This window comes from Marmota flaviventris, chromosome 8, assembly GCF_047511675.1.
Source record: "Marmota flaviventris isolate mMarFla1 chromosome 8, mMarFla1.hap1, whole genome shotgun sequence".
NCBI classification, from domain to species: Eukaryota; Metazoa; Chordata; class Mammalia; order Rodentia; family Sciuridae; genus Marmota; species Marmota flaviventris.
Window position 1 is genome coordinate 78,768,286 of NC_092505.1, and position 27,210 is coordinate 78,795,495.

The window sequence follows — 27,210 nt, forward strand, 5'->3', positions numbered from 1 at the left end:
AAGTGTGAACCCTGAGGTTCACTTGAGCCGTAACAAACCATAGCAACATATTGCAATTAATATCACTTACGTGACATAATAGAACTGAGAAATATACACTAGGAATAACTGGAAAATATTTTCATGGACTTTAGTGAGTTGATGAAACAATAGTAGAAGTAGTGTTTGAGTAGCCATGAAGGAAACAAAAATAATATCACTCAAACTAATCTCTTAGCTTGATGTTATTTTCACATTGCATCCCCAACCTTTTCCATATGTAGGCATAATTTCAGGAATCTCCCAAGGAGAGGAGCAGGAGTCCACACTTATCTTCTTGTCTAAACTTTCCCAACTTTGCTACTTCTCTAGTGTTTCCCTCTTGTGAAAGTAGCCTCTCTCTCCATTGTGCTAGTCTTCACCATGAGACCATTCACCTTTGCCTACAATTCTCTTTCCTAGCACTAGCTCCCTTCTATATTCCTTTCACCAAGCTTCTGCTCTTAAAATGTTAGTTTAAGTGTTGACATTGCATTTGCTAAGAATTCTTCCTTGATTTTCCTTATTCCTCCCCTCTTCTGTTTTTCAGCTTCTCTTTAGCTTCATCTCTTCCCTTTCTCCACAGATTGCATTGGATGCCCCTCCTTAGTAAGTATCTAAGAACCCTTGACTTTTCTTTTATCAGTGCATATACCATATTAGGTTTTAGTGATCTGCTTTTTGTCTTGATGTGAGCACTTTGAGAGAAGAAATTGTGCCTTATTGATGCTGTATTCTTAATGCCTGTGTCAGTGTCAGCCACACAAAAAGGTTTCCATAAAATTTATTGAATGAATGAATAAGGGTCATATTATTCAGTGACAAATGAAAAGAACAAATAGCCTGCTCCTTTAGAGTATGGAATCTTGGAAAGAAGACAGAGCACATGTATATACATGCACGAATGTGCATGTGTGCACACAAACACACACACACACAAACACACACACATTCAAGATGTGCTAATGCAATGAAGAAAACAAAACTTAAGACTGAGAATTACAGAATAAATGTGTGTTAGATGGAAGATTATAAACGTTAGAATTTAATTACAAAAAAATGGAATCCACTGTGGTTGGTTCTAATAGAAAGTGAATTGGTCATCTCTTCTTGGTAATATCAACAACCACAACTATGGGTGACTGCTCCAGCAAAAGGGGCGTAGCCACCACTTCTTGACTCCAAATTTACAACTTCCATAAACACCACCCCTCCAATGGAGCTCAGGATATTTTACAGGATCTCTACCATTACTACCCAAGATAGCTTTTCACCTTGTCATCTGCTTTCTAAAAGGTGAGTAACACTGAGACTAGTTTTTCATGTTGGTTCTTCTCAGTGGAAGGTTAACTCTGGTACAACTGACAGGCAGAACCTGAATCTCAGACCTTTAGTCCAGCTGTGAGCACTGAATTCTGACATGTTAGGAAGGCATGATACATAGGTTGGTATTACCATATTATGGGAACTTGTATTACTACAAAAGAATATTCAAGAGATGTTAAACCAGCACAAAGGAGTCACTGCATGTTACCTAGAGGAAGAGAAAGAACTCACTAGGCAAAAGTCAGTGGTTAGAAAAAAATGGAGAATGTTTCATTTATGGCAAGGAAATGCTTAGCAGCTTCCAGGAACTGAAAGAATTTTACCTTGGCTAGGAATGGTGAGTGAGAGAGGGGCTTGCGATGAGATTGGAAAGGGTAGTCATCATTCAAAGCCTGAGGGAGATGTGAAAGAGTTTATATTTGGTTCTAAATTCAAAAGGAGGCCAGGGTGTTGAGAAGATCCAATTCATACTTCACAAAGTTTATACTGGCTTGTAAGGTGAATATTAATTGGAAAAATCATAAGAAGGAACAGAGAGACTAGCAAGGAGGTTATAGGGTTTCTTCAGATAAAGGATGTTTGCGTCTTAGAAACATAGGTGGTGCAATGACTATGGAGACAAGTAGTTTGAATGTGAGCAATAATTTGGAGATAAAAGTGTTTGTACTTAATACTAATGTATATTGTGGGTTTCTGGTGGGGGAAAAGGAGGCATTAGAGCTCCTAGGTTCCTGATTTTACTGGTGGGTGGGTAGATACCTGAAATGGTGAAGGCTGTAAAAGGATTTATTTTGGAGAGGAGGGTGTTGGTTAATTTCAAGAGTTTAGTTTGGGACATTGTAGTGGATACTGAGATTCACCACCAAGATGTACAGATATTACTGAGATATCAGAGATGTAGAAAGAACTTATGTTCTGAATCTTGATTCTCCAAAGCAGATATCAGAAGTGAAGAGCGTGTTGCTCCAGGTGTGAGAGTGCTGTCAGGAGACAGACTGTCACCATCAGGCCCTTAAAGGAAGCCATGAGAAAGCCACTTCACATGATGTCCCACTGCCTCTGGGATAGGAAGTGGGCACATGTAATGAATGATAAGGACCTGGCCATCTTGTTCCAGTAGGAGCAACTGTAAAGATGCATCTAGTTCCAGAGCTTCTCATGACTTAGTACTGTTGTTGGTACTATTTATTCCTCTTTTTACTCAGTTTGGAGAGCTTCTGGGTTGATGAATACTTGAAGGTGTTGGGAGGTACACCAAGGAGGGCACAGAAGCTCTGCATGCCCTTTCCATGTACCTTGCCTTATGCATCTTTTCATTTGATGTTTCTGAACAGTATTTTAAAACAGAAAACCAGTAAAAGTAAGTAAACTGGTTTCCTGAGTTGTTGGAGCCATTCCAGAAAATTATTGAACCTGAGGGTGTATAACAAGCCCCTTGAATTTATAGTTGGTCAGTCAGAAGTGGTTTGGGCTTAGAAATGGCATTTGAAATGGTTGTAGTCTGTAATACTGAACCTCTAGTTTGTGGGATCTGATGCTAACTCCAGGAAGTTAGTGTTAGAGTTGAATTACATTTTAAGACAACCAGCTATTTTTCAGAGAGTTGGAGAACTGGTTGTTGGTGTGAGGGAAAATCTCACATATTTGATGTTGGAAGTGTTTTATGATTAGAGATGGATCATAGTAAATATGTTTGGCACAGAAGCAAACTACTTGGTAGGAGCTCCCTTGACTAATTTTGAAGATGATTGGATGAATGGAGAAGACTTTTCTTAGACAGGCATGGAGACCATAGACACAGATCTTACAGGTCATGAAGGTCTGGATCATGTCGTGAGGCAAAGCATCAAGAGGTGCTAGCTAAAGATAAGGGGACCTAGAATTGATAGTACAGTAGGGAGACAATGAGTATATTTGCAACCCTGCACAAGTAGCAGGGATAGAGCTGTCATTCATTTCAGAAACTCCTCTACTAGGTTTTTTTTTTTCCCCCCAGCAAGAGAGACAACTGACTCTTCCCACCAGAATCCTGGAAAATCTGTTCTAAGAATATATATTAGGAAGTAGGTCTGAGAAGCTCAGAGAGTAGACTATGGTGACCTAGTTCATGTGTCATATAGGTCCTCCTTCAGGAAATTTCTTGTTGTCCTAGCTGCTGAAAGTGATTTCAGCAAACATCCTTTCTTTGTTAGCCCCATTAGTGGTAATTTATCTGCCAAGAATATGTGCTAAATTTCATACCCCTTTCTGGAGTGATCCAGATCTAAGGACTGATGGATATAGTACAAAGTTCTGGTTTTCTCTGTCCAAGGAAGACAACTCTGAAGTATGTTCTAGCTCTGGTTTTTCTTGTAGGTGTCATTAAGCCATTGTTGAGACTGCACCATGGTTTGACTTCTCTTGTCCTCCTCTGCTTCCTTCCTCCTCCTTTTATGGGTGTTAATCCCAAAGGAACTTTTAATATATATCTTGAACACTGAACTCCATTTCAGTGTCTGCTTACATGGTAATCCAACTGGTGATAGAAGTGTTAAGTTTATATTCCCTTGAGATATTCAAACAGAGATCTCAAATATAAAATTGGATCACACAAATGAATCACACAAGTATGTAATTTAGTGGAAACTTCTGGTATCTAGATATTAATTTATGATTTGGTAGCATTTAAAATGATGGGAATGAATATCATCATTTTGTTGAGAGGGTAACTATAAAAGAAATGGGGTTAGGATTGATCTCTAGAGACAAACTGAAAAAGTTTAGTAAACAAAGAGGATCTTTCAAAAACGACTGCAAATAATTATCAAAGTGATGAAAGGAAAACTGGAAAAAGAATCATGGAAACCAAGAACAGAGAGAAGTAAAAAAAAATTTAAAAAGAAAGCAAAGTATGCTGCTAAAAAGTGGGTAAATCCCAGTTACACTTAGCGACGTGAAAGAAACCATGTTCAAAAGACTCCCTAGTGTGTTATTTCATTTATATGACATTCATTCTAAAACAAAACTAAACTATAGGCCTAGAAAACAGATCAGTGATTGCCGTGTGTTGGACATGGGAGTGAGTTCAATACAAATTGGTATGGAATATCTGGGTGGGGGTAATGGAATTATTTTGTATCATAATAATTTTATTTCTTTCTCAAAACTTGGCAAGCTCTATGCTGAACCTGCCCAAGTTGTATGTTTCTTATGATACTCTTCAACTATGTAGTATTTCATGTGTGGCTTTATCATAGCTTGTTTATGCAGTTTCCGGTTGAGGGACATTGGGTTGTTTCAAGTTGTTGATGATTATTCATAAAATTATTGAGGGAATACAAAGTTTTGTGTCATGTAGTAATTGTACATTTAAATTTATAAGAAATTTCCAAAGTGCTTTTCAAAGTGACTAAACTACTTTGCATTCCCACTAATAAGATCCTTGTTAACCCTTGCTATTGCCAAATTAAAAAAAGATAAGCCATTCTAATAATTGTGTAGTGATATCTCAGTGTGATTTATATTTTCCAAGTGACCATGGGCGTGGTTTCTTGTGCTTATTTGCCAAAATGTACTATACATGAGTGGGTCTTCTTTGCCATTGTTTTGGATTATTTTAATATTGAATTTTGAATACTTTATATAATATAGTCACAGATCTTTATCAGATATGTAATTCATGAATATTTTCTCCCATCTATTGTTAGATGTTTCATACTCTGAACTATATTTCTCGAGGAGCAGACATCTGTAATTTTGGTGATATTTTCCCTGGGTATAAAATTTGTTAACAGTTTTTCTCTTTTTCAAATTTAAGATGTTGCTCCATTGTTTCTGGCTTTTATAACTTTTTATGAGAAATCTGTTGTAATTTGAGTTCCTTTTTTTCTATATGTAATATGTCTTTTTTCTTTGTCTTCCATCAGGTTTTTCTTTGGTCTTCAGCCATAATTATGATGTACCAATTCCTTTTTAAAACTTCTCTGGTGTTTTGTAAGGTTCTCAGATATGTAGGATAGTTGCTATCAATAATTTTGAAAACATTTTAGCATAACATATTTGTTTTGTCTTTCCTCTCCTGGCATTTTAAATTACATTTATTTCAACACTTTAAATTTGTGTTACAATTCTGGGAATATTCTGTCTGACACTTCTTCTTTTGGTTTTTGCTTTCTCTTTTTAGTGATGTAGTTTGAATAGTTTCTATTGATCTATCTTCTTCAAGGTCCCTTATTCTTTCTTGAATGTGTCAAGTTGATTTATCAACCTTTTAAAGGTATTCTTATAGTCATGACACAGGTTTTTAATAAGCTGCTACATTGAATGTAATATTCACTTATTTATTGATCCATTAAAAATGAGATTAGTCTATAATGTTCTTTGTTATTAAGGTTTTCCTAACCTCATAAAATAAATTGTCAGCCTTTCTTCCTTATTCAAGGAAGCAGGTTATCATATAGGTTTACTTGTTCCATGAAGTTTTTCAGATCTTTCTGATAAAATTACCTTATTCTGGTGTTACTGTGGCGAAGACTTTTTCTTTTTCTTCTTCTTCTTGTTTTTTTTTTTTTTTTTGAGGTGAGAGTCACATAATATACAATCAACCATTGTAAAGCATACAGTTCAGTGGTATTTAGGTTAAAATTCAGTGGTATTTAGGTAACAACTCAGTGATATTTAGTGTATTCACAATATTGTGCAACTATTAGTTCTCTTTAATTTTAAAACTTTTTCATTGACCCCCAAAAACATTCATTATCCATTAAGTAATCATTTCATTCTCTCCCCACAACCCCTGGTAACCTCTAATTTGCCTTCTTTCTTTATGGATTTGCCTATTCTGGACATACCACATAAAATGGACCCTATAATATGTGACCTTTTGTGTATGGTTTATCTCACTTAGCATAATGTTTAGAGGTTTATCCAAATTGAAGCATGTAGAGTTCTCCATTTCTTTTGATGATTAAATAATACTTCATTGTTTGTATGTATCACAACTCATTTACCTATTTATCCATGATGGAAATTTGGGTTGTTTCTACCATTTCAAACACTAATATGTTCCTAGGATTAAAGTTCATCTATATGTTCTATTTAGCAACACCTTGAAATTTTTATATGTAGTGCTTTTATAGCCAGTCTGAATATTTTGTCACTTCCAATGTGATTTCCCCTTTATCATGAGTTACTTAGGGATGTATTTCTTAGTGCACAAACATGAGTTTAACATTATTCTTAAACTACTGTTTATGAAATTCTTTTAAACTAGGTTTAGAGACTGTAGTCTATATAACATCAGTTCTTCTATAGTTGTTAACATATTTTGTGATCTATTTTACAATTTTGGGAAACATTGTGTTAAAGACTGTATATTCTCCATTGATGGAATGCAGAGTTTTTTAGTTACTCAATTATCTGTTTCTCTCTCTTGCTCTACACACACACACACATGCACACACTCACATATATCCTCCCCACCCCGTACTGAGGATTTAACTCAGGAATAATTTGCTACTGAGCTACATTTCCAGCCCTTTTTATTTTATTTTTTTTTCAAATTTTGAGACAGAGTATCACTAAGTTACATAGGGTCTTGTTAAGTTGCTGAGACCTTGAACTTGCAATCCTGCCTCAGCCTCCCAAGTCGCTGAAGTGACAAGTGTAAGTCACCGTACCTGGCTAGATCAAATATATTTTGACATGGAAAAATTCTGTAATTCTGCTAGTATTTATGTGTTTGGTGTATCAGTTTTTGATAGTTTAAAAATAATGTCTTACTATGACTTTGGATTTGTAAAATTCACCTTTAATTCTGACAGGTTTTTGAATGAAATTTCAAGCAAATTTTTTGGTTAATATTTGTAATTTTTAATTCTTAATTTTACATTTTTCATTTTATTATTATGTAGTATTTGTCTTAATATGCAGCAATGTTTGTGTATTTAATCTACTTTATTTGATATTACATTGTTACATCAGTTTTATTTTGATGTATTTAATAAATGCTTAAAATATCATTTTTATACCTTTATTTTTATGTATTTCTATATTAATATATAATATAATATGTGGTTATATAATATTATATGTAATTATATAATAATATATATAATATTATATGTAATTATATAATAATATAGCAATTACAATAACTAATATTAATTATAAAATAATTGTATATAAGCTCTGGATTATGATCTCCAACCTTTTTAAATGTATCCATGTGGTCACAGAATTGAAAACTTTAATTTTAATTGGTTACTGAAAGTTTTTCATTCCCCTACTCTTTGTTTTCAAGTAATATATTTATATTTCTTTTTTTTTAAGATAAGTCTTTCGGTATAAACATTCATGTTTAAATAAGAAGTTTTTCATATTTTTTTAATGTAGGAGATCAAACACAGGGCCTTGCACATGCTAGACCAGTGCTCTACAACTGCGCTACACAATCCAACCCAGGAAGTATATATTTTTCTTTTTAATTTAGGCATTTATATCCTCTTAATGACTATGGCAAACTTTATTTATCCTTTAATTATATGTTTTATACTGCCCTCCAGAACTTGTCATTTTTCTTAAGGATGTACGTTTTTAAATTTATTTTAAATGAAAAGCCTCCTAACTTCATGGTTTATTAAATTTATTAATATATTTCACCATTGTCTATACTTTCCAATGATAATTTTAACCTTTTATTTCCTTGTGGATTTATTTTTTATTGCTTTTTTCCCTTTGCATTACTTAAATATATGATAATGTAATATTTTATTTCAGTGATGTTTCAGAGTGGGGTAGAAATCACTACTGCAATCCTTTTTACTTCTGAAGTTGTCTTTTCTTTTTCCCTTACAAGTGAAGGTACAAGTGAAGCTAATCAATATTTTTTGGAAGTCCATCTAGAAATATATTCAAGCCTCTAAATCTCTCCTTCACATATTTGATCATCTCTTTCCTATTTTTTTTAAGTCTTCCTATTGTTCTATGGTACATTCCACAAGAATTCCTCAGTATAAGCCACCATTTTACTTTGATTATGTTCAGTACAGAAACTACCTTGCTTACTGAGATTAAAAACTAAATTACCCACCCCCTCTATTTTAAAGGTGCCTAAATTCATTCTTTTACAAACTCATTTATTTTAGTCAGATTATTTTGTAACATTATTTCATGTAGAGTAAGTGAATTAAAGTTGACTTTTTTGCCTATCTTTCTTTATATTAAAATTTTTTAAGGGTTTTACAATTTTGCTTTGTAGTTTTTTATTTTTTTAATTGTAGATGGACACAATATCTTTATTTTATTTTACTTATTTTTATGTGGTGTTGAGGATTGAACCCAGTGCCTCATGCCTGCGAAGCAAGCACTCTACTACTGAGCTACAACCCCAGCCCCTGTAGATTTATTTTAATGAGTCTTTCCTTTTCTCTCTTTATAACAGGTTGCAATTTTCTTCACCTGGTTTCATGGACATTTATCTCAGAACTAGGTCTTATAATGGCATTTGGCATTCATTTTCTGTGGTTAGGAATGCAATATAATTTCCCATTTTGTTGTTGTGTCTATGACCCTAGCAGTCCATAGATCTGCAACTTCGTTTAAGCTGTAGCCCTAGGCTGCCTTTGAACAATGTTATTTTCAGCCTCCTTTTACAAATAGAGAACTCCTCCCTAGTTCTTGGCTTAAGCTAGTAAACCTGGCTCATATCTTGTATAATTTTGTGTGGAACACATTTTGTTCCTGTACCTTGCAGGGCCAAATGTCTCATTCTCAGTGTTTGCTTCCAATCATAGAATCCAGCAGGGATCTGGCTTGAACCCCTCTCAGTGCTTTGCAGGTAAGTTCTGTTTCTGATCACAAGAGATGTTTATTTTTTATTTTGTCTGTGTATACACATACATAGACAATTTTAAAGATATAAATATATCCAATATCATGTATAATACATACATGTATATAAGCACACACAGTGTGTGTGTATATATATATATATATATAATGTGTGTGTGTGTGTATGTATATATATATATATATATATATATATATATATATATATATATATATATATAATGTGAACAATTGTAACACAACTTTCCATTTCTATGGTTGTACACTATGTAGTGTCATGCCATGTGTGCAGTCATACATGTACCTAGGGTAATGATGTCTATCTCATTCCACCATTTTTCCTGCTCCCATGCAAGTTTAAATATAAAAAAGTTGACACTCATGACTTTACCCCATATATTATCATATTTCTGTTCCTTTTTAAAGTAAGTATTACAGATAACGTTAATGCTTGCTTAAACCATGACTCCAGGTTGCTTTCTCTCTCTCTCTCTCTCTCTCTCTCTCTAGACAGTTGCTATCATAGGTTTTGCATGTGTTAATCCAATCCACATATATGTATTTATGATGAAATGTAATAGTTTTTTCTTTTTAAACGAACTTAAATGATATCACACTCTATTGATTTGCTTCTTTCCTTTCCACCATTTTTTTTTTTGCTTGTGCGATTCATCCTTACTGATTTTTATTAGCATAACTGCATTTAAGTTCTTTTATAAAAATTCTTTATACTATTCTACTATATGTTTTTTCTTTTTGGGGGGCGGATACTGGAAATTTAACTCAGGGGCATTCAACGGACTGAGCCATTTCCAAAGCTCTTTTTTGTATTTTATTTAGAGACAGTGTCTCACTGAGTTGCTTAGTGCCTCACCATTACTGAAGCTGGCTTTGAACTCTATTTTCCTGTCTCAGCTTCCCAAGCCGCTGGGATTACAGGTATGGGCCACTGTGCCTGGCTCTATTTTTTCTTTTAACTTACATTGTTTTAAATTTTTATCTTTAAATATAGCTTCAATTTACATTGTTGTAATTGTCTTCTTGCATAGATATTTGTACCTTTCTAGGGTATATGCCTTGAAGTAGAATGTCTTGACTATGGAATATTCACGCTTATAATATTATGATGAACTGTTTTCTCTAAAATAGTAATTAAAATTTACCCTTTTATCAGTAGTATGTGAGTGCCTCAGATTCAGAATATTTCCTTTAATAGAATACTACAAGATTGTTGAGATTTTGCAAGTACTATTATGAAATATCACTGATTAGTTTGCATTATCCTAATTATAACTTCAATTATCATTTTTTTCAAATGTTTAAGGACTCTTTGGTTAGTGGAAATAATGAAAAGAAGAAAGGAAGGAAAGGAGAAAGGGTTAACATTATTATATTCCTTTCTTTAATATTTGTATTTGGTTTAGTGCCTTCACTGAGAAAGAATTTAGCATAGCGCCGAGGCAAATATTAGAGGTCTGCCTTCATGATTCTGTTTGAAATTTTAGTCTACCTTCTCATCATGGTACTCCTGATACCTTTAAACCTGATTTGATTTTTCTTTCCTGTATATTATTTACCACCTTATATCTAGTACAGAATTTGCTCATTGCCTTCTAACATACTGTATAATTTACACACTATATATTGGTCATGTTTATTTTTTTGTTTTCTGCCTCTAGAAAAAGCCTGGTGAATTATAAACAATGAATAAAAATTGGTTGAATAAATGAATGATGCATAAAATGAATATTGATTATTTAAAAAGGTCTAAAGTTTTGTTAAGACAAAATAAAACCTTCATAAGGACCCTACGATCTCCTTTTCAAAAGTTACTTGAAATTTACTATGAGACTATCTGTCTTTTAATTTATAATAATCAATTTCGCTTGTCATATGAATACGCTGTATACTCTAAATTTTCAGTATCCTAATCGTCCATATGATTGAATTTTCCTTAGGTTATTTAGTGGATTTTTAAAAAAATGCCTATAACTTAAAGACACAAAATGAAAATTGCTTAATTTTCTAATGATGAATTTGATGAAATCATAAAATTTAAAGTTTGAAATCTGGGTCTTCATAAGTTAAAGACTGTGCCTTTGTAGATGCACACATACACATGTATATATATAAATTCATATGCTTGTGTGTTTAGGGTAGATGCATAATACTTTTTTAAATGATTAACTAAGAACAAAAATAATGCCAAATGTGAAATCAGAGAGGGGAAAGGAAGAGGATGAAGTTTAGACTGGTACCTGAATTTGAAAGACAGATGTAGTGTTGAACCAGAGAAGCAATGCAAAAAGGAATAGGATCAGAACAGATTTGACTCTGTAGACCCAGTACAAATCAGAAAAGAATGATGCAAAGTGAATTGCAAGAGCTGGGTCCTTATTTATCATTTCCTGACATGCACACAATAACATATGTAGTATGTATATATTACTAAGGGAATGAAAGATGTTTGTAACCATGCTTAGCAAATTTTTGAGATATTAACTATTATACTCATTTAATTTCTTATTTTGAAATTTGACATTAACATAAATACCACTCTGTAAAGAAAACAATAGATGATGAGGTCAATACTCAATTTTTTTAAAAGCAATCATCTAATTTTCCACGATGGTAGTTTTATGACTTCAGATGAAAAGTTTGGCTCCAATTTATTTTAACACTTAAGTGAGATTTAGCATGTCAGAAAATTAAACTACAGCTGAACAAAATTGTCCAAATATGATAATGTAAAGTATCTGACCTAGAAGAGAGCAAGCTAAGAACAGAACTTACAGCCAGTAAACACACACACGTGCTCTGTAAGAGTAACATGTCTTACCATTTCCAAAGCAATGATATCTTAGTAGAAAATCTGCTGTATGACCCCTTCAGAATGTTTAATATTATAAATAAGGCATATCACCTCAGCCTCAATCTCCCTGGAAAACAAGGGAGCTTTTTGTTCTCTGGCTACTTCTTTTGTGAATCAACTCCCAAAACTTCTAGAAGTGAGACAGTGGGCAGAGCAGACAAATATGACCTTGTTTCAGTGACCTTATGAATTTAGTTTTGATAGAGCTTTCATGGGAAGGCTTTTTTTGTTAAAAATATTGATTTTTCTCCCCATTATGTATTTTAGGACAGAGGTTTAGGGAGACTGCATCTGTGGCTTTGGCATTTCCCCAATTAGCTGGTTCTTCTGTGATCTCTGCCATCCTGATGGTCTCTGATCAAAACGAGGAATTCGATTTTCTTGAGTACAGAGAAAGCTATCTCACTTCTCTTTTCAGAAATATATTATTTATAAAAACATATCTCTTGGGCTGGGATTGTGGCTCAAAGGTAGAGTGCTCACCTGGCATGCATGGGGGACAGGATTTGATCCTCAGTACCACATAAAAATAAAACAAAGCTATTGGGTCCACGTATAACTAAAAATTACACACACACACACACACACACACACACACGTATTTAAAAGTTTGAGATGTAGGGAAAATGAGTGGAGGGAACAAAACAGTAGCAGGAAGAGTTAGAGTGGTTTGTTTGGCTGGCAAAATGCTAACATTCAAAGAAATGAGACTACACACATTCCCTCTGTGAGGCCATTTTGTTGATGTTATGATACTAAGCTCTGGGGAACTTTGTCTTTCTAATCATCACACCTCTGAAAATATTATGGCATTTCCTTATGGATTGTTTTTCTTTAAAATTTTCTGACATACCATGCTCTATTATTAATATTCCATACTTAGTTCCTTTTCACTGAGTAAACTTGGGCTTCACTTCTCCAAGAAATGAAGCTTCCATTTTCTCAGATATAAAATGGGCTAGAAAAAAATGCCTTGTATCTTTTCTATCTCTGTGAGAATTTTTTCTAATTATAATCCTGATAACTGAGCTCTTTATATATCAAAAGAATTCTTAAGAGATCAAATTTCATACTAGCCTTCCCTCCCTCCTTCCTTCCTTCCTTCCTTCCTCCTTTCTTCCTTCCTCCTTTCTTCCTTTCTGCCTGCCTGCCTGCCTTGCTTTGAACTTGTCAAGTATATAGTAGGTGTCAGACACTTTTCCTTTTTCTGCTTTAAAATTTGTGCACTATCTATTCATTTGCTAGGGCTATGACAATAAAGCACTATAGACTGGGTGGCTTAAACAACAGAAGTTTATTTTCTTATACTGATCTAGAATTCTGAGATGAAGGTGGCATTGGTTTCTTCTGAGGTTTCTCTCCCAGACTTGCAGGGGACTGACTTCTCCTGAAGTCTTCACACTACCTTTCCTCTGCACTGTACATACCCATGTCCTAATTTCCTCTTTTTAAAACATTTTTTCTTTTTAGATATACATGACAGTAGAGTGTATTTTGACATATTATACATATATGGAGTATAACTTATTCTAATTAGGATCTTATTTTTGTGGTTGTACATGAGGTGAAGTTTCACTGGGGGTATATTCATATATGAACATAGGAAAGTTATGTCAGATTTATTCCACTGTCTCTCCTATTCCTATCCCCTCTCCCTTCCCTTCATTCCCATTTGTCCAACCCACAGAGCTCCTATTCTTCTCCTCCCCCTTTGTTGTTTGTTAGCATCCCCATAACAGAGAGAATATTCACCTAATTTCCTCTTGAGAAAACCAGCTATATTACATTAATAGACCATTCTAATGATATTACTTAAGTTAAATACCTCTTTAAAGACATTATCTCTAAGTACAGTCACATTCTGAGGTACTAGGTGTCAAAAATTCAGCATATGAATAAAACCACATGTTTATTCTATTCTTTGTTTCCTTTTTAGCTTGTCAAAGTATCTTAGCTGAGTCCAAACTGAAGACTATGAATGAGTTGTGCTCTCCTGAGGAAATTTTCTTGAATAGGATATACATGGGGACTTTTGTAGATGGTACTGTAAAATAAAGTGTGTGTGGGGGGGCGTGTGTGTGTGTGTGTGTGTGTGGGCATGTGTCCACGCGCCTACAGCAGTATAGGAGAAAGATATATAAAAGGAACAAATAGGGGAAAGATAAACTTTGTCCTTACTCTATCCTTATTTCTGATCAAGTGTTTTTTTTAATTTTTTTATTGTTGGTTGTTCAAAACATTACATAGTTCTTGATATATCATATTTCACACTTTGATTCAAGTGGGTTATGAACTCCCATTTTTACCCCGTATACAAATTGCAGAATCACATCAGTTACACATCCATTGATTTACATATTGCCATACTAGTGTCTGTTGTATTCTGCTGCCTTTCCTATCCTCTACTATCCCCCTCCCCTCCCCTCCCCTCCCCTTTTCTCTCTCTACCCCCTCTACTGTCATTCATTTCTCCCCCTTGTATTATTTTCCCCTCACTTCCTCTTGTATGAAATTTTGTATAACCCTGAGGGTCTCCTTCCATTTCCATGCAATTTCCCTTCTCTCTCCCTTTCCCTCCCACCTCTCATCCCAGTTTAATGTTAATCTTCTTCTCATGCTCTTCGTCCCTACTCTGTTCTTAGTTACTCTCCTTATATCAAAGAAGACATTTGGCATTTGTTTTTTAGGGATTGACTAGCTTCACTTAGCGTAATCTGCTCTAATGCCATCCATTTCCCTGCAAATTCTATGATTTTGTCATTTTTTAATGCAGAGTAATACTCTATTGTGTATAAATGCCACATTTTTTTTTAACCATTCCTCTATTGAAGGGCATCTAGGTTGGTTCCACAGTCTTGCTATTGTGAATTCTGCTGCTATAAACATCCATGTAGCAGTGTCCCTGTAGCATGCTCTTTTTAGGTCTTTAGGGAATAGACCAAGAAGGGGAATAGCTGGGTCAAATGGTGGTTCCATTCCCAGCTTTCCAAGAAATCTCCATACTGCTTTCCAAATTGGCTGCACCAATTTGCAGTCCCACCAGCAATGTACAAGTGTACCCTTTTCCCCATATCCTCGCCAGCACTTGTTGTTGTTTGACTTCATAATGGCTGCCAATCTAACTGGAGTGAGATGGTATCTTAGGGTGGTTTTGATTTGCATTTCTCTGACTGCTAGAGATGGTGAGCATTTTTTCATGTACTTGTTGATTGATTGTATATCCTCCTCTGAGAAGTGTCTGTTCAGGTCCTTGGCCCATTTGTTGATTGGGTTATTTGTTATCTTATTGTCTAATTGTTTGAGTTCTTTGTATACTCTGGATATTAGGGCTCTATCTGAAGTGTGAGGAGTAAAGATTTGTTCCCAGGATGTAGGCTCTCTATTTACCTCTCTTATTGTTTCTTTTGCTGAGAAAAAACTTTTTAGTTTGAGTAAGTCCCATTTGTTGATTCTTGTTATTAACTTTTGTGCTATGGGTGTCCTATTGAGGAATTTGGAGCCCGACCCCACAGTATGTAGATCGTAGCCAACTTTTTCTTCTATCAGACGGCGTGTCTCTGATTTGATATCAAGCTCCTTGATCCATTTTGAATTAACTTTTGTGCATGGCGAGAGAAAGGGATTCAGTTTCATTTTGTTGCATATGGATTTCCAGTTTTCCCAGCACCATTTGTTGAAGATGCTATCCTTCCTCCATTGCATGCTTTTAGCCCCTTTATCAAATATAAGATAGTTGTATTTTGTGGATTGGTTTTTGTGTCCTCTGTTCTGTACCATTGGTCCACCCGCCTGTTTTGGTACCAGTACCATGCTGTTTTTGTTACTATTGCTCTGTAGTATAGTTTGAAGTCTGGTATCGCTATACCGCCTGATTCACACTTCCTGCTTAGCATTGTTTTTGCTATTCTGGGTCTTTTATTTTTCCATATGAATTTCATGATTGCTTTCTCTATTTCTACAAGAAATGCCGTTGGGATTTTGATTGGCATTGCATTAAACCTATAGAGAACTTTTGGTAATATCGCCATTTTGATGATGTTAGTTCTGCCTATCCATGAACAGGGTATATTTTTCCATCTTCTAAGATCTTCTTCTATTTCTCTCTTTAGGGTTCTGTAGTTTTCATTGTATAAGTCTTTCACCTCTTTTGTTAGGTTGATTCCCAAGTATTTTATTTTTTTTTTGAGGATATTGTGAATGGAGTGGTTGTCCTCATTTCCATTTCAGAGGATTTGTTGCTGATATACAGGAATGCCTTTGATTTATGCGTGTTGATTTTATAGCCTGCCACTTTGCTGAATTCATTTATTAGCTCTAATAGTTTCTTTGTAGACCCTTTTGGGTCTGCTAGGTATAGAATCATGTCCCTGAAAATAGTGATAATTTAAATTCTTCTTTTCCTATTTTTGTGCCTTTAATTTCTTTCATCTGTCTAATTGCTCTGGCCAGTGTTTCGAGAACTATGTTGAACAGAAGTGGAGAGAGAGGGCATCCCTGTCTTGTTCCAGATTTTAGAGGGAATGCCTTCAATTTTTCTCCATTCAGAATGATGCTAGCCTGAGGCTTAGCATAGATTGCTTTTACAATATTGAGGTATGTTCCTGTTATCCTTAGTTTTTCTAGAGTTTTGAACATAAAGGGATGCTGTACTTTGTCAAATGCTTTTTCTGCATCTATCGAGATGATCATATGGTTCTTATTTTTAAGTCTATTGATGTGGTGAATAACATTTATTGATTTCCGTATATTGAACCAGCCTTGCATCCCAGGGATGAATCCTACTTGATCATGGTGCACAATTTTTTTGATGTGTTTTTGTATCTGATTCGCCAGAATTTTATTGAGGATTTTTGCATCTAGGTTCATTAGAGATATTGGTCTGTAGTTTTCTTTCTTTGAAGTGTCTTTGTCTGGTTTAGGAATCAGGGTGATGTTGGCCTCGTAGAATGAATTTGGAAGTTCTCCCTCTTTTTCTATTTCCTGAAGTAGCTTGAAAAGTATTGGTATTAGTTCCTCTTTAAACGTTTGTAAAACTCTGCTGTATACCCATCCAGTCCTGGGCTTTTCTTAGTTGGTAGTCTTTTGATGGTTTCTTCTATTTCGTCAATTGATATTGGTCTGTTTAGATTGTCTATATCCTCCTGACTCAATCTGGGCAGATCATATGACTTAAGAAATTTATTAATGCCTTCAGTATCTTCTAATTTATTGGAGTATAAGGATTCAAAATAATTTCTGATTATCTTCTGTATTTCTGAAGTGTCTGTTGTGATATTGCCTTTTTCATCCCGTATGCTAGTAATTTGAGTTCTCTCTCTTCTTCTCTTCGTTAGCATGGCTAAGGGTCTGTCGATTTTATTTATTTTTTCCAATAACCAACTTTTAGTTTTGTCAATTTTTTCAATTGTTTCTTTTGTTTCGATTTCGTTAATATCAGCTCTGATTTTAATTATTTCTTGCCTTCTACTTCTTTTGCTGTTGTTTTCTTCTTTTTCTAGGATTTTGAGATGAAGTATGAGATCATTTATTTGTTGGTTTTTTCTTTTTTTAAGGAATGAACTCCAAGCAATGAATTTTCCTCTTAGAACTGCTTTCAATGTGTCCCATAGATTCCGATATGTTGTGTCTGTGTTTTCATTTATCTCTAAGAATTTTTTTTAAAGAGAGAGAGAGAGAGAGAGAGAGAGAGAGAGAGAGAGAGAGAGAGAGAGAGAATTTTTTAATGTTTATTTTTTAGTTTTCGGCAGACATAACATCTTTGTTTGTATGTGGTGCTGAGGATCGAACCCGGGCTGCACGCATGCCAGACGAGCATGCTACCACTTGAGCCACATCCCCAGCCCCAATCTAAGAATTTTTTAATTTCTTCCTTGATGTCTTCTATAACCCATTGATCATTCAGTAACCTATCGTTCATTCTCCAAGTGATGCATGATTTTTCCTTCCTTCTTTTATCATTGATTTTCAGTTTCATTCCATTATGATCAGATAAGATGCATGGTATTATCTCTACTCCTTTATATTGTCTAAGAGTTGCCCTGTGACATAATATGTGATCTATTTTTGAGAAGGATCCATGTGCTGCTGAGAAAAAAGTGTAACTGCTTGATGTTGGGTGGTATATTCTATATATGTCAATTAAGTCTAGGTTATTAATTGTGTTATTGAGTTCTATAGTTTCCTTATTCAACTTTTGTTTGGAAGATCTGTCCAGTGGTGAGAGAGGTGTGTTGAAGTCTCCCATGATTATTGTATGGTGGTCTATTAGACTCTTGAACTTGAGAAGAGTTTGTTTGATGAACATAGCTGCACCATTGTTTGGGGCATATATATTTATGATTGTTATGTCTTGTTGGTGTATGGTTCCCTTGAGCAGTATGTAGTGTCCCTCTTTATCCCTTTTGATTAACTTTGGCTTGAAATCTATTTTATTTGATATGAGCATGGACACTCCTGCTTGTTTCCGAATTCCATATGAGTGATATGATTTTTCCCAACCTTTCACCTTCAGCCTATGTATGTCTTTTCCTATCAAATGCGTCTCCTGTAGGCAGCATATTGTTGGGTCTTGTTTTGTGATCCATTCTACTAGCCTGTGTCTCTTAATTGGTGAGTTTAAGCCATTAACATTTAGGGTTATTATTGAGATATGGGTTGTTCTTCCAGCCATATTTGTTTATTTATGTTACTAAACATGGTTTGTTTTCCTCTTTGATTATTTTTCCCCCCTTTAGTGTCCTACCTCCCACTGTTGGTTTTCATTGTTATTTTCCATTTCCTCTTCCTGTAATGTTTTGCCAAGGATGTTTTGAAGAGATGGTTTTCTAGCTGCAAATTCTTTTAACTTTTGTTTATCGTGGAAGGTTTTAATTTCATCTTCCATCCTGAAGCTTAATTTCGCTGGATACACAATTCTTGGTTGGAACCCATTTTCTTTCAGTGTTTGAAATATGTTATTCCAGGATCTTCTAGCTTTTAAAATTCTCTCCTTATTCTGTATGTTGGGCATCTTCATTATAATGTGTCTAGCTGTGGATCTCTTATGATTTTGCACATTCGGCATCCTGTAGGCTTCTAGGATTTGGGATTCTGTCTCATTCTTCAAGTCTGGGAAGTTTTCTCGTATTATTTCATTGAATAGACTTCTCATTCCTTTGATTTGGAGTTCTATACCTTCCTGTATCCCAATGACTCTTAAGTTTGGTCTCTTTATGTTATCCCATATTTCTTGGATGTTCTGCTCATGGTTTCTTAACAGTCTTGCTGAGCTGTCTATGTTCTTTTCAAGTTGAAATACTTTGTCTTCATTGTCTGATGTTCTATTTTCTAAGTGTTCTACTCTGCTGGTAGTATTCTCCATTGAGTTTTTAAGTTGGTTTATTGCTTCCTGCATTTCTAGGATTTCTGTTTGTTTGTTTTTTATAACTTCTATCTCCCTGTATAGTTGATCTTTTGCTGCCTGGATTTGTTTGTGTAATTCATTGTCGAAGTAATCTTTCATTGTCTGATTTTTGCTGCCTAATGTCTTCCTTGAGACTCCAGATCATCTGAAGCATGTATATCCTGAATTCTTTATCTGACATTCCATCTGCTGCAGCTGTTACCTCTTCTAAAGTTGAGTTGACCTGCATTGCTTGTGGTCCTTTCTTTCCTTGTCTTTTCATATTGCTTGTGTTTCTTTCTGCTTGGTGAAACTGTTGTGTTTTTGAAAAAATTTTCCCCCTATATATTTATATTGCTCTTGTATAGTTGAAAAGTCTCTCTTGCAGGGTTGTGCGGTGGTCTGCCTACCTTGCAGGCGCGGGCGGCGGCTCTGCTCTGCCCCTCTTCCAATTGGTGTGACGTGTCTACCACGCCCGCGGACCCCTGGGCCTGTTCTGCCGGTCAGTCGCAGGTCTGCCTACCTTGCAGGCGCGGGCGGCGGCTCTGCTCTGCCCCTCCTCCAATTGGTGTGACTTGTCTACCACACCCGCGGACTGCTGGGCCTGTTCCGGGCATGGGCGAAGGCTCTGCTCTGCTCCTACTCCAATTGGGGTGACGTGCCTACCACCCCGGCCGGCCGCTGGGCCTGTTCCACCAGTCGGTCGCAGGTCTGCCTACCTGGTGGGCACGGGCGGCAGCTCTGCTCTGCCCCTACTCCAAATGGGGTGACGTGTCTGTCGCGCCGGCAGGCCACTGGGCCTGTTCCGCTGGTCGGTCGCAGGTCTGCCTACCTTTCGGGTGCGGGCGGCGGCTCTGCTCTGCCCCTCTGGCTTGATGACAAAGTGAGAGAGACTCGGGTGTTTGTGACTCACTTTCTTTACCAGGAGACCAACTGTTTCTGTCCCTGATCAAGTGTTTTTGAGACCATAATAAGAGAAAAATTCAGGCTAACACTGCAAGTCTTTATCTAATTCATTTCTTGAATCTGCAGAGACAAAAAATGCCTCATATTTTTGACAAATAGTAATTCTTCTTTTTAATATCCTCCAAATTCTAACTAAAGACATCTCTGACTCATTTCACAGGACAGCCTTGATAGAGTTGGGGTATAGTATTGCCACCAACAGCAGATAGCTGTGCAATGTTGGGTAGAGGAAGGCAATTGGACTGGAGACAGTATTGAGGCTGTTGGATGGGGAAACCACTGTGAAAAAAAAAATGGAAACAGTATGAAATTCAGGTGGTGTATAAGGGGATAGGATTCCATTAAAAAGTTGTAATCTACTAAGAAGCATGGAGTGTTGGGAATTTAATGAAGTATATAAGTGTAACATTATTTATATTTACTAATTGGTAAAGATATAATTGTTTGAGTCACATTTGTCAATAATCTTCTGCCTAAGAAGATTTCCACTCTCCTCCAACCTCACAGTGACTAGAGAATCTGTCACCTCCAAATTCTAAGGAGCTACAAACAATTAGACATGCTTTTGAATTATTATTCAAACATTTTTAACTTATTTAAAGTTTTTCTGTTTTTTAAGTCATTCATTACATAATACCAAATTGAAATTATATTACATGGTAATCTTTGTGCTTCCTAATTTTCAAAACTTAAATATACTTCCGATGATAACAGTATCTTTTAAAATGGAAACAGATATTTATGAATTTGATAATTTCTACAAACTGTTTTAAATTTGTATCAAAGTAAAAGCCTAAGTTCTTTCATTTCTAGTCACTTAAATATAGGTGGTGAGAGATATAAACCACAACATCTTTTCCTGACATTTTAAACCTCAACTTTTAGTTAAATATCTTGAATGCCTTCAAATGAATCATCAGATGAAGTATATCTTTTCTTTGTTCTTTAGCAGGTATCATTTTCATGTGTACCTGATACTAATAAAAAGTAAATGAAAGTATCTAAGTTTGAAATAGATAAGTCTTGATGTGAGGTTTTCCATGCTAGTTATGCATTATTGAGTAGTATAACTTTAAAAATACGATGGGGAAAATTTTCCAAATGACAATGGGTCTCTGTAATTGAGGATGTCAATGAAAGTCCTGTTTTCTAAATAGTAAGGAATAAAAGGGAAATCAATTCTTTTGTCACCTTCTTTTTCCTAGTAATCTGAATATACCATTCATACAAAAATATTAGATCTTTCTAAAGAAATGAGAATTTTAGGAAAGCCAGTAATTTCAGAAGTCAAAATCTGATGAGGTTGGGAATGGTAAGAACTTTTCAAGAAGACTGTATATCAGACCATAGAATCAGGACATCATAAAACTTGACAACTAATTTATATTAATCAATTACAAATTCTAGACCTAAATAAGTGGGCTAAATAATAATGTTTGTTCTGGGAAAAATTCAGCACATTGGACAGGGAGGCCAATATTATCTGAAACTCCTTATTATGGAATAGATATTAGCAGTGTTAGGACCATTAGAATAGACTTAAAAATTATAATCAATGAGCAAGATTATTTCATATAATAGGGGTTGCAGAAAAGAGCTCCAGTTTCACCGGGAACAATAGTTTTGACTAGCACTATTCTAACAGCTGACGCTTTCATTAGGACAGAATGGAGTACTACAGATACTAGATTTCTTTTTGAAGTTTTTTTTTTTTTTTTTAAGTTTGTCCCCCCCCCCCCCATATTCATTGTGCTAAGTACAGTTATTATTTTTTTTTAGTCTGTAAAAGTTTTATATTCTTCAATTTGGGATATTTTTCTATTATTTCTTTGATAAATTACTCTTCATGTTTTCTTTCTCTCAACTCCTTTTAGTTGGATGATTACCATCCAATTTCCATATCTTTTTTATTCCAATAATCCTTCTCTTTTTAAAATCCTAGTTGCTGGGTGATCCTCTCAACCTTCTCTTCTAAATATTTTACTATATTTCTCAAAATTTCAGTTGTTTTGACTTTTTTTGTTCTTTTAATTTTCTTAATTTCAAGGTTACAACATCTTCTGAGCTATCTCAAAGTATTAAATAATAACTCGTTTAAGTATGTTTTCCTTGGATTGTCTCCATTTTCCCTGAGTTCCTTTTATTATTGGTCTAGTTTGCTCTGTCCTTTCTCTTCCACATTGGTGGCTTTCTTGACAGTGTGTTATTGATCTTGTCTTCTATGGACTAAGAAATTAACACACTAAGATGAGTTCTGTGAGCCTGTCTGTGGTGTGCCAACTAGCTTCCTTGAAAGCACCTAAAATGAAAACTGGCATTTTCCTTTCAGATGCTGCAAATATCAAAGTCTTTGAATCAATTTTATGACTCCTCTATCCTTCTTCCCAGAGGTTGTGGACTACACTGATAATGGTCAGAGGACAGGTTTGAGAAGAAGTGAATTGGATCTCACTGGTTTCTCAGCAGATTTACACTTAATCACTTATCTTCAACCTCATGCCTGCCTCTCTGAAACAAATTTATCCTGACTGCCTGGGTTGAGGTGCTGCAGGTTGGGGTGGGCACCTGAGGCCCAATAACTCCACAAACAGGTGAAAACCTTTTATTTTCAGCCATCTCCTAACCTCTACTTTTTGTAGTTGTCCAGACTCTCAATTGTTGAGCCTTTCTTGAAATTCTATAAATTTCTATAAAATTCTATGAAAACTGATTTACTTTTTATTGGTTATTTTCTACAAAGTGTGGATATTTGAATTTGACCTTTCTTCTTTCTGCTAATATTTTCATAATTCCTCTGTTTTCTTCCTTCATCTACCATAATTTAGTATTGTATATGACTTTCAGTTTGATTAAACTTGCAGTTTGTATTATTATTTCTTTACCGTGTTTTGTTGTGATTTTCATCAGAAGAAGGGGATGGAAAGGTCTCTGCTCCACCTTCTTGAAACTGAAAATCTATTGCAATAGTTTATAACTCTATAAAAGAAATAATATAAATTTTGGGAGGGTAATTCATACTTTTCTCAGTTCCTTGACTTTATATTAAAATAATAACATAATGAATCCTAATAACAACTTCCATATTTCACTTGTCATATTGCATATCACAATTGTGTTTCATTTCTCATAAATGTCTACTCTCCTCAAACTTTGGGACTTGCTATCTCATCCTCAGTAGGCAAAGTCACCTTGGACTGTCCCACCATCCAGTCACCACTTTTTCCAATTTCTGTCACCAGACCTTTGCTCCTCCCCTGGTTATCATGGTGAAGAAAAGGTCCTTTCTTTTTATACCATTGATGCCTCTCCCTGGGCCCCGAATTTCATCCTTTTATCTATCCTCAGGGTTTCTGTTCTTTTTTTTTTTTAATTTGGTCTTTTTCCTCCCCTTATTCCTTATCACCCTTTTCTTATCAACATTTTAAATTCAAGTCTTCAAGTTTCTCTCTTGAAGAAAAACAAACTTTCTGATGTTAACATTTCCCTCCAATTATCCCCTTGATCATCTCCTTATCTTCACAAACTTCTTGAGTTTTCTGAAGGCACTCTTTGTGCTTCCTCATCTCTCTCTCCTCAGCTGATAACATTCTGCTTTCACACTTACCACTCTGTAGAAACTATTCTCATTGAAATTGGAAATTTCCCAAAATGAAAGTCATAAAAACAATTTCTTTATAGCCAAATAAAATGAATATTCTTTAGTTTTTAGGGTAGCTATGTATTCTTTTTAACTCTATTGATCAATCCTTTATTCCAGAAGCACTCCCTTCCTTTGGTTTTCATAGTAACACAGTATCAGTCAGGATGGAATAGCACATGCTACAATTAAACAAACAAACAAACAAAACAAAATGAAAAAAACACCCTTTGTCCATAGCAGATTGACTTGGAGCTCCAATGATCACACCTGGATACAGGCTGATAAAACAGCTGTTGTTTGGAACATAGCCAAATGTTAAGGCAAAGGAAAAGAAAACATAGCAATTCAGACACTAGATACTATACTCTCATAATAAACACATGACATTTCTGTCTCTGTTCCATAGACCAAATCACTCTATTTCCCTAGGAGCAGTGAAATACATATTTACCAGTTGCTTAGGAGAACTGGAAGTAATTTTGGAAAAGCATTAAAGACAACCACAATCCCTTTTACCACAAACCTCCTACAACACTCAACACTAATCAAGGAATATGAACCTAAATATAAGATGTTTGGAAATTTTATTTCAGTGATTAGTAACTGAGTCAATTAATTCTGACTGAATAGATAACTCCATATATCAGGAATAAACATGGTTGAAGAGACAACATAGATTTTACTGAAAACTAAATATTTAAATCCACTCTATATTACTCTGTGACTTAGTCTGTTTGTGTTTCTATAACAAAATACCTGAAACTGGGTGATTTATAAATAATAGGGATGTATTTTTCACAGTTCTGGAGAGTGGGAAGTTCAAGATCAAAGGCTTGTCAGGATCAATGTCTTGTAAAGGTCCAGTTATCATGTAAGTGATTCCTTCTAGTTGTTTGCAATTGGCATAAGGAAGGGAAGGCAAAAAAGAGGGTAAATACTGTGTACACACATGGCAGCAGAGGGGAAGAAAGTAAACCCATTCCCTCAAGCTCTTTTATAAAAGCCCTAATTCATCCATGAAGGCTTTGCCTTCATGACTTAATCATCTTGTAAAGGCCCCACGTCTTAACACTATCACAATGACCATTAAGTTTTAACATATGAATTTTGGAAGCACAGTCAGATCATGGCAGTCTGTTTGGATAGCTATAGCAAAAACACCATAAACTTAATGGATTATGAACAATACACATTTATTTCTCACTGGTATGTAGGCTGGGAAATACAAGATCAAGGTACCAGCAGATTTGCTGTCTGGCATAAGACTGTTCTTTATAAACAGCAACTTCTTGCTGTGTCTGTGCTTGGTAGAAGTAGCAAACAAGCTCTCTTGGGCATTTTTTATAAGGACATGAATTCCACTCATGAATGGTTTTGCCTTCAAGACCTAATAACCTTCCAAAGGCTCCAACTCCTAGAATCGTCATGTTAAGATTTCAACATGAAATTTGGGGAGACATAAACATTTAGGTCATAGCACATTCATCTATTTCATAATGCTAAGCATTTACTCTATTTTTCCTAAGTACTTATTATTATAAACTTAGCACAGTACTAAACAATGAAGTTTAAACAAAACATAACCACTCTCAGGAAATACCATATAAATCTAGCAATTCTCAATTCTGCCTCCCATTTGTCAATGAATTCCCTTACACTTTTGAAAACTGAAACTAAATATGTAGTTATTATTGCCCATCAGATAAAAATGTAGATATTTGCAAACCTGAAATGACTATTAAGAAAAGGAAGTAGAAAGAGCTCTTTTAGATCAGCTGTTTCATATATTATACCAAATATTAACTTAATTAGGGCCTTAGAGATAGCTTTAGGATATCTCTCCCAAACATCACCTAGATCAAAATCTGGCTTTAAATTAGCAATTCTCAAAGAAAGTAGTTGGCAATTTCCAGAGGGATTAGAATTTTCATTCGGAAAGAACACTCTGGTGATGTCATTAACGTTTATTACTCTTTTAAAAAAAAAAGTCACCAGGTAAACATTTACAAGAGAAAAGTTTCAGAATGATCATATTTCCATCCGACTAATTGGCATTTAGAGTGACCGTCTGAAGTTCTAGACTGATTGAAAGTAATACGTAAGGAACTGTAACCATAAATTCTGAAATGTCACTCCACTTTTTTATATTTGCTCTTTTTTCTTACAGGAAAAGGCATATGGATAAATGAGATAATAACTGGAAACATGAGCAGGGAGGCACCAAGAGCAGAGAGCACTCCAATTGTAAGAATTCTTCAAAGTTTCTATTAAAAAAAAACACAAGATTTTTTTAAGTGCTTCTTGAGAACATGCTAAGGTGGAAAGAAAGTTAGATGGAAGACAGTGACTGAGAGAAGACAGTAATGCCGAAGTCTAGTTATAAAACATTTTTAAGGTGGAAAAATCATGCTAGCACTTCCCAAATCAGGCCAAATTCATGTTAGCTGATGCAGTTGTTTCCTACTGAGTCAGTGCACTATAGAAGGCAAGACATCCAACACTTCTGTAATAGGTCAAAGAAAAGAATGTGTGACTGAGGGAGCCCAAGAGGCTCACTGTAGCATGTAAGTGCTGCTCCAGGGATCCCTGTACCTAGGGACTGTGGAAGGTGATTTTTTTTTTTAATAAAAAGTGTAGAAAAAATACATGTATGACTCAATTACATAGATGTCAATTCATTTGAACAACAGGTCTGTATCTGATTACTTTCTGAAGGTTCCTGATTATTTTTTTTGGATCTTTAGGACTACAGATGTCTTTTAGGACTATAGATATAGAGCATTTTAATGAGTGAAACCTTGTTGTTTATTGAATAAAGAGGGTAAAAAATTGAGTTAAGGACACATATATGTCCAGGGAAAACCCAATTGTCATCAATTTAATATTAAACTAAGGGTTGTTCATCATCATGCCCCATGCTTTTCTTTTTCTGAGATTCTCTTGAAGGCTGTCATAGGATTGAAGGCACAAAGGACACAGGCAAAATTTAGGTTACTGGAAGGATAAGGAGAGCTCTGGCGAATGTCCCCTGCAAAGATCAATCTACAATCTCACACCTAACCTTTATTCAGGGGTATCCTTGTCTCTGCTCTTATACAGTGCTTTATTACTCTTTAATAGACCATCACAGTTCACTCAAGGGAGTCAAAGGAACATGGTCAAATTTCCCGAGACCTACTT